At 45.0% G+C, this 9,466-nt stretch overlaps 1 pseudogene; it reads left to right on the top strand.

Moving 5' to 3' along the window:
- The first annotated feature begins 7,438 nt into the window (after positions 1-7,438).
- LOC134897242 (5S ribosomal RNA) lies at positions 7,439-7,557 on the top strand (annotated as a pseudogene).
- The last annotated feature ends 1,909 nt before the right edge of the window (positions 7,558-9,466 follow it).

Here is a 9,466-nt window from a genome sequence, read left to right as displayed (position 1 = left end):
TTATTTACTTTAGTAATTTTGGGGAGCATTAGGAGGAGTACTACTACTTGCTGAAGTGATAGATAGTGTGACTGTATATCTGACTTGTGGGGGAGACACTGACAGTGGGGAGCAGTTAGAGTCTGAGAGCAGGAGTACATATTTTAACGTACAGTGCACACTTTTGCTGCACTCTGCTGCCAGAGTGCCACACTGCCATTGTGACCACACTGACCACCAGTATATATTGTGATTGTCTGCTTAGGAGTACTACTTGCAAGTTGCTGATAGTGTGACCAGTGACCAGACCACCAGTTTAATTAATCACCACCAGTTTAATATATATATATATATATATATATATATATATATATATATATATATATATATAATTGTATATAATATATATATATATATATAATTGTATATGTATACCGCACCTACCCGTGTTTTTTTTTCTTTTTCTTTCTTCTTGATACATACTACTATAGTAGCTTACTGTAGCAGTCTGCGGTGCTGCTGAGCTGACAGTGTCCAGCAGGTCCGTCATCAGTCATTACATAATAAATATATATACCTGTCCGGCTGCAGTACTAGTGATATTATATATATATATATATATATTGATTTCATCTCATTATCATCCAGTCTATGGCCCTCATTCCGAGTTGATCGGTCGCAAGGCGAATTTAGCAGAGTTACACACGCTAAGCCGCCGCCTACTGGGAGTGAATCTTAGCTTCTTAAAATTGCGACCGATGTATTCGCAATATTGCGATTACTAACTACTTAGCAGTTTCAGAGTAGCTCCAGACTTACTCTGCCTGTGCGATCATTTCAGTGCTTGTCGTTCCTGGTTGACGTCACAAACACACCCAGCGTTCGCCCAGGCACTCCCACCGTTTCCCTGGCCACTCCTGCGTTTTTTCCGGAAACGGTAGCGTTTTCAGCCACACGCCCCTGAAACGCCGTGTTTCCGCCCAGTAACACCCATTTCCTGTCAATCACATTACGATCGCCGGAGCGAAGAAAAAGCCGTGAGTAAAATTACTGTCTTCATAGTAAAGTTACTTGGCGCAGTCGCAGTGCGAACATTGCGCATGCGTACTAAGCGGATTTTCACTGCGATGCGATGAAAAATACCGAGCGAACAACTCGGAATGAGGGCCAATATTAGCAGCAGACACAGTACGGTAGTCCACGGCTGTAGCTACCTCTGTGTCGGCAGTCGCTGGTCCATCCATAATTGTATACCACCTACCCGTGGTTTTTTTTTTCTCTTTCTTCTTGATACATACTACTATAGTAGCTTACTGTAGCAGTCTGCGGTGCTGCTGAGCTGACAGTGTCCAGCAGGTCCGTCATCAGTCATTACATAATAAATATATATACCTGTCCGGCTGCAGTACTAGTGATATTATATATATATATATATATATATTAATTTCATCTCATTATCATCTAGTCTATATTAGCAGCAGACACAGTATGGTAGTCCACGGCTGTAGCTACCTCTGTGTCGGCAGTCGCTGGTCCATCCATAATTGTATACCACCTACCCGTGGTTTTTTTTTTTCTCTTTCTTCTTGATACATACTACTATAGTAGCTTACTGTAGCAGTCTGCGGTGCTGCTGAGCTGACAGTGTCCAGCAGGTCCGTCATCAGTCATTACATAATAAATATATATACCTGTCCGGCTGCAGTACTAGTGATATTATATATATATATATATATATATATTAATTTCATCTTATTATCATCCAGTCTATATTAGCAGCAGACACAGTACGGTAGTCCACGGCTGTAGCTACCTCTGTGTCGGCAGTCGCTGGTCCATCCATAATTGTATACCACCTACCCGTGGTTTTTTTTTTCTCTTTCTTCTTGATACATACTACTATAGTAGCTTACTGTAGCAGTCTGCGGTGCTGCTGAGCTGACAGTGTCCAGCAGGTCTGTCATCAGTCATTACATAATAAATATATATACCTATCCGGCTGCAGTACTAGTGATATTATATATATATATATTGATTTCATCTCATTATCATCCAGTCTATATTAGCAGCAGACACAGTACGGTAGTCCACGGCTGTAGCTACCTCTGTGTCGGCAGTCGCTGGTCCATCCATAATTGTATACCACCTACCCGTGGTTTTTTTTTTCTCTTTCTTCTTGATACATACTACTATAGTAGCTTACTGTAGCAGTCTGCGGTGCTGCTGAGCTGACAGTGTCCAGCAGGTCCGTCATCAGTCATTACATAATAAATATATATACCTGTCCAGCTGCAGTACTAGTGATATTATATATATATATATATTGATTTCATCTCATTATCATCCAGTCTATATTAGCAGCAGACACAGTACGGTAGTCCACGGCTGTAGCTACCTCTGTGTCGGCAGTCGCTGGTCCATCCATAATTGTATACCACCTACCCGTGGTTTTTTTTTTTCTCTTTCTTCTTGATACATACTACTATAGTAGCTTACTGTAGCAGTCTGCGGTGCTGCTGAGCTGACAGTGTCCAGCAGGTCCGTCATCAGTCATTACATAATAAATATATATACCTGTCCGGCTGCAGTACTAGTGATATTATATATATATATATATATTAATTTCATCTCATTATCATCCAGTCTATATTAGCAGCAGACACAGTATGGTAGTCCACGGCTGTAGCTACCTCTGTGTCGGCAGTCGCTGGTCCATCCATAATTGTATACCACCTACCCGTGGTTTTTTTTTTCTCTTTCTTCTTGATACATACTACTATAGTAGCTTACTGTAGCAGTCTGCGGTGCTGCTGAGCTGACAGTGTCCAGCAGGTCCGTCATCAGTCATTACATAATAAATATATATACCTGTCCGGCTGCAGTACTAGTGATATTATATATATATATATATTGATTTCATCTCATTATCATCCAGTCTATATTAGCAGCAGACACAGTACGGTAGTCCACGGCTGTAGCTACCTCTGTGTCGGCAGTCGCTGGTCCATCCATAAGTATACTAGTATCCATCCATCTCCATTGTTTACCTGAGGTGCCTTTTAGTTGTGCCTATTAAAATATGGAGAACAAAAATGTTGAGGTTCCAAAATTAGGGAAAGATCAAGATCCACTTCCACCTCGTGCTGAAGCTGCTGCCACTAGTCATGGCCGAGACGATGAAATGCCAGCAACGTCGTCTGCCAAGGCCGATGCCCAATGTCATAGTACAGAGCATGTAAAATCCAAAACACCAAATATCAGTAAAAAAAGGACTCCAAAATCTAAAATAAAATTGTCGGAGGAGAAGCGTAAACTTGCCAATATGCCATTTACCACACGGAGTGGCAAGGAACGGCTGAGGCCCTGGCCTATGTTCATGGCTAGTGGTTCAGCTTCACATGAGGATGGAAGCACTCAGCCTCTCGCTAGAAAAATGAAAAGACTCAAGCTGGCAAAAGCACCGCAAAGAACTGTGCGTTCTTCGAAATCCCAAATCCACAAGGAGAGTCCAATTGTGTCGGTTGCGATGCCTGACCTTCCCAACACTGGACGTGAAGAGCATGCGCCTTCCACCATTTGCACGCCCCCTGCAAGTGCTGGAAGGAGCACCCGCAGTCCAGTTCCTGATAGTCAGATTGAAGATGTCAGTGTTGAAGTACACCAGGATGAGGAGGATATGGGTGTTGCTGGCGCTGGGGAGGAAATTGACAAGGAGGATTCTGATGGTGAGGTGGTTTGTTTAAGTCAGGCACCCGGGGAGACACCTGTTGTCCGTGGGAGGAATAGGGCCGTTGACATGCCTGGTGAAAATACCAAAAAAATCAGCTCTTCGGTGTGGAAGTATTTCACCAGAAATGCGGACAACATTTGTCAAGCCGTGTGTTGCCTTTGTCAAGCTGTAATAAGTAGGGGTAAGGACGTTAACCACCTCGGAACATCCTCCCTTATACGTCACCTGCAGCGCATTCATAATAAGTCAGTGACAAGTTCAAAAACTTTGGGCGACAGCGGAAGCAGTCCACTGACCAGTAAATCCCTTCCTCTTGTAACCAAGCTCACGCAAACCACCCCACCAACTCCCTCAGTGTCAATTTCCTCCTTCCCCAGGAATGCCAATAGTCCTGCAGGCCATGTCACTGGCAATTCTGACGAGTCTTCTCCTGCCTGGGATTCCTCCGATGCATCCTTGCGTGTAACGCCTACTGCTGCTGGCGCTGCTGTTGTTGCTGCTGGGAGTCGATGGTCATCCCAGAGGGGAAGTCGTAAGCCCACTTTTACTACTTCCACCAAGCAATTGACTGTCCAACAGTCCTTTGCGAGGAAGATGAAATATCACAGCAGTCATCCTGTTGCAAAGCGGATAACTGAGGCCTTGACAACTATGTTGGTGTTAGACGTGCGTCCGGTATCCGCCGTTAGTTCACAGGGAACTAGACAATTTCTTGAGGTAGTGTGCCCCCGTTACCAAATACCATCTAGGTTCCACTTCTCTAGGCAGGCGATACTGAGAATGTACACGGACGTCAGAAAAAGACTCACCAGTGTCCTAAAAAATGCAGTTGTACCCAATGTCCACTTAACCACGGACATGTGGACAAGTGGAGCAGGGCAGGGTCAGGACTATATGACTGTGACAGCCCACTGGGTTGATGTATGGACTCCCGCCGCAAGAACAGCAGCGGCGGCACCAGTAGCAGCATCTCGCAAACGCCAACTCTTTCCTAGGCAGGCTACGCTTTGTATCACCGGTTTCCAGAATACGCACACAGCTGAAAACCTCTTACGGCAACGGAGGAAGATCATCGCGGAATGGCTTACCCCAATTGGACTCTCCTGTGGATTTGTGGCATCGGACAACGCCAGCAATATTGTGTGTGCATTAAATATGGGCAAATTCCAGCACGTCCCATGTTTTCCACATACCTTGAATTTGGTGGTACAGAATTTTTTTAAAAACGACAGGGTCGTGCAAGAGATGCTGTCGGTGGCCAGAAGAATTGCGGGACACTTTCGGCGTGCAGGCACCACGTACAGAAGACTGGAGCACCACCAAAAACGCCTGAACCTGCCCTGCCATCATCTGAAGCAAGAAGTGGTAACGAGGTGGAATTCAACCCTCTATATGCTTCAGAGGTTGGAGGAGCAGCAAAAGGCCATTCAAGCCTATACAATTGAGCACGATATAGGAGGTGGAATGTACCTGTCTCAAGGGCAGTGGAGAATGATTTCAACGTTGTGCAAGGTTCTGCAACCTTTTGAACTTGCCACACGTGAAGTCAGTTCAGACACTGCCAGCCTGAGTCAGGTCATTCCCCTCATCAGGCTTTTGCAGAAGAAGCTGGAGGCATTGAAGGAGGAGCTAAAAGGGAGCGATTCCGCTAGGCATGTGGGACTTGTGGATGCAGCCCTTAATTCGCTTAACAAGGATTCACGGGTGGTCAATCTGTTGAAATCAGAGCACTACATTTTGGCCACCGTGCTCAATCCTAGATTTAAAACCTACCTTGGATCTCTCTTTCCGGCAGACACAAGTCTGCTGGGGTTCAAAGACCTGCTGGTGACAAAATTGTCAAGTCAAGCGGAACGCGACCTGTCAACATCTCCTCCTTCACATTCTCCCGCAACTGGGGGTGCGAGGAAAAGGCTCAGAATACCGAGCCCACCCGCTGGCGGTGATGCAGGGCAGTCTGGAGCGACTGCTGATGCTGACATCTGGTCCGGACTGAAGGACCTGACAACGATTACGGACATGTCGTCTACTGTCACTGCATATGATTCTCTCCCCATTGAAAGAATGGTGGAGGATTATATGAGTGACCTCATCCAAGTAGGCACGTCAGACAGTCCGTACTTATACTGGCAGGAAAAAGAGGCAATTTGGAGGCCCTTGCACAAACTGGCTTTATTCTACCTAAGTTGCCCTCCCACAAGTGTGTACTCCGAAAGAGTGTTTAGTGCCGCCGCTCACCTTGTCAGCAATCGGCGTACGAGGTTACTTTCAGAAAATGTGGAGAAGATGATGTTCATTAAAATGAATTATAATCAATTCCTCCGTGGAGACATTGACCAGCAGCAATTGCCTCCACAAAGTACACAGGGAGCTGAGATGGTGGATTCCAGTGGGGACGAATTGATAATCTGTGAGGAGCGGGATGTACACGGTGATATATCGGAGGATGATGATGAGGTGGACATCTTGCCTCTGTAGAGCCAGTTTGTGCAAGGAGAGATTAATTGCTTCTTTTTCGGTGGGGGTCCAAACCAACCCGTCATTTCAGTCACAGTCGTGTGGCAGACCCTGTCACTGAAATGATGGGTTGGTTAAAGTGTGCATGTCCTGTTTATACAACATAAGGGTGGGTGGGAGGGCCCAAGGACAATTCCATCTTGCACCTCTTTTTTCTTTCATTTTTCTTTGCGTCATGTGCTGTTTGGGGAGTGTTTTTTGGAAGGGCCATCCTGCGTGACACTGCAGTGCCACTCCTAGATGGGCCAGGTGTTTGTGTCGGCCACTAGGGTCGCTTATCTTACTCACACAGCTACCTCATTGCGCCTCTTTTTTTCTTCTTTGCGTCATGTGCTGTTTGGGGAGTGTTTTTTGGAAGGGCCATCCTGCGTGACACTGCAGTGCCACTCCTAGATGGGCCAGGTGTTTGTGTCGGCCACTAGGGTCGCTTAGCTTAGTCATCCAGCGACCTCGGTGCAAATTTTAGGACTAAAAATAATATTGTGAGGTGTGAGGTGTTCAGAATAGACTGAAAATGAGTGGAAATTATGGTTTTTGAGGTTAATAATACTTTGGGATCAAAATGACCCCCAAATTCTATGATTTAAGCTGTTTTTTAGTGTTTTTTGAAAAAAACACCCGAATCCAAAACACACCCGAATCCGACAAAAAAAATTCGGTGAGGTTTTGCCAAAACGCGGTCGAACCCAAAACACGGCCGCGGAACCGAACCCAAAACCAAAACACAAAACCTGAAAAATTTCAAGTGCACATCTCTAATCATTAGCACTACCTTGGTATATGGTGTTGATAATTCAAAGTATTAACTATAATATCAAACTGTGCTGTTTCTGCGTATGGTAGCTCATTTTCATGCCTCGTGGTTCATCCACACAATTTGCATCTTGAGTTTTATTATTGTGATGATACATTTCATTTCTTTTCAACGTTTTCAAAAATCTGGTATCTTGCATTTTTTAGCCTAGGAGAGTTACCAACATAATCCTAATCATAGTACGGTATTTCTGTAGATATACCTAGGAATCTGGCATTATTTCTTTCTCCTTTTCCTACTTTGTGGACTCTCATCCACGATTCAGAGGATTCTCTGTCTAACGCAGACAGCAGATCCACATTTCACAAATCTGTGAATTCCTTCTGTTTCTCTCTCAGGGATACCCTGAGATGTCATTTCAGGTGCACTCTCAATAGTGGTCAGGAATGTGTAATTGTGTCTACTATCATACCACATTGTATACGCCCAATCTCATCTGATCTTGGAAGCTAAACGGTGTTGGGCATGGTTAGTACCTGGAAGGGTGGCCCCCAGGGAATACTACATGTAGTAGCATACACTACAATCTGTTCCTGACTTAACACTAACAGCAGGATCACCATTATTTTCTTCCTTCTGTTCTAAATCTGCAGTTTATGCGCAGATTCTGAACAGTTGTTTTTCTCTTTACTACCCATAAGCGACCGACTGGTTAGGGTCTATCACATATTGTTATGCTAATACTAATAAGGATAATGGCCTTTGGATATTAAAGGTCCTGTAATTCTAATCTGTGACTTTAACCCATTGAGGTCCCATTAACACAAGCATTGCTTGTACTGGTGTGATGAGACAATGGGGGTCATTCCGAGTTGTTCGCTTGTTGCCAGTTTTCGCAACGGAGCGATTAAGGCAAAAATGCGCATGCGCATGGTACGCAGTGCACATGGTATGCAGTGCGCATGCGCTAAGTAATTTAGCGCAAAACTTAGTAGATTTACTCACGTCCGAACGAAGAATTTTCATCGTTGAAGTGATCGGAGTGTGATTGACAGGAAGTGGGTGTTTCTGGGCGGAAACTGATCGTTTTCTGGGAGTGTGCGGAAAAACGCAGGCGTGCCAGGATAAAACGCAGGAGTGGCTGGAGAAACGGGGGAGTGGCTGGCCGAACGCAGGGCGTGTTTGTGACGTCAAACCAGGAACGAAACGGGCTGAGCTGATTGCAGTGTAGGAGTAAGTCTCGAGCTACTCAGAAACTGCTAAGAATTATTTATTTGCAATTCTGCTACTCTTTTGTTCGCAATTCTGCTAAGCGAAGATACACTCCCAGAGGGCGGCGGCCTAGCGTGTGCAATGCTGCTAAAAGCAGCTAGCGAGCGAACAACTCGGAATGAGGGCCTATGTTGCAGTTCTGACAGTGTCTGCAGCCTCTCATCAATCTATCATTGATATAGATAACCAGAATATATTTTAACTCTAATCTTTTTTTTTTAACTGTTATATGTAGCAGCATATCTCAACTGCGACCTCGTGTATACATAATTGTGGGATACTACAATATTTTATGAATATAAATAAAATTTGGTTTTAAATCACCCATTCAACATACTTTGATACAAAAACGAGTGCGCCCGCACAAGAGTCTTCTATCCTTATTTCTACATTCCCTGTGACAGAGCAGCATCCCCTCCTTCTGTATCCACCTCCCCTCTGACCCTTCAGCATCAGAGTCAGACTGCAGGACATGAGCCAGAGTTCACTTTTGTGGACAATGGTAGGGTACTGAGACGCTGGTTTGGGGACTGAGTCTCTGTTCATAACTCATCCATAGACTGTCTTAAGTATTGCGTCTCTTTCTCATTGCGGGCCAATTTATTAGAAATATTGGAAATCATTCCTTTAATGTAATCCAGCCACGCTGGTTCAGCCCCGCTAGCCTAAGAAGGTGCACTACACTGAGTATATAGTAGTGAGCTCCCTGGGGAAAAGGAACACTCTGCCGTACATGAAACACACTCTTTGCCTGACATATTGTAAAACAGCACACACACCGGAAAGGTTAAAAACACAATTAACCCACAAAGAGCCCTTCCAGGGAGACACAGTGGTATTTGGAGCCAGCACACCGCACCCTTATTGCTAATACCAAGCTTAGCCGGGTCGTAGAGTAAGTACCCAGATTGGGGACTTAGTACACTAATAATCGCTCCCCCCCTGCTATGACCCCCTGGTACCGTTGAGGTAATCTGGAGTCGCACCGGAGGAGCTGAGCATCCATGTCAGTCAGCGTCTGTGTCCACTACAGAGGGAAAATGGCGCTGGTGAGCTGCTGGATCCTCTCATAGTGAAGCCCCGCCCCTTCAAGGGCACGCGGTCTTCCCGCTTTTTTTATATTGGCTGAGATAATTTGTGCTTAAAATGGAAACAGAACTGTTTTAAGGCTTTGTTTGCCAGTGTGGGTACTGTGTACGGTATACTGAGACGCA

Source organism: Pseudophryne corroboree, chromosome 3 (assembly GCF_028390025.1).
Source record: "Pseudophryne corroboree isolate aPseCor3 chromosome 3, aPseCor3.hap2, whole genome shotgun sequence".
Classification (NCBI taxonomy): domain Eukaryota; kingdom Metazoa; phylum Chordata; class Amphibia; order Anura; family Myobatrachidae; genus Pseudophryne; species Pseudophryne corroboree.
Note: the sequence above shows the minus strand (reverse complement) of the source record. Positions and strands in the feature narration are given on the sequence as shown.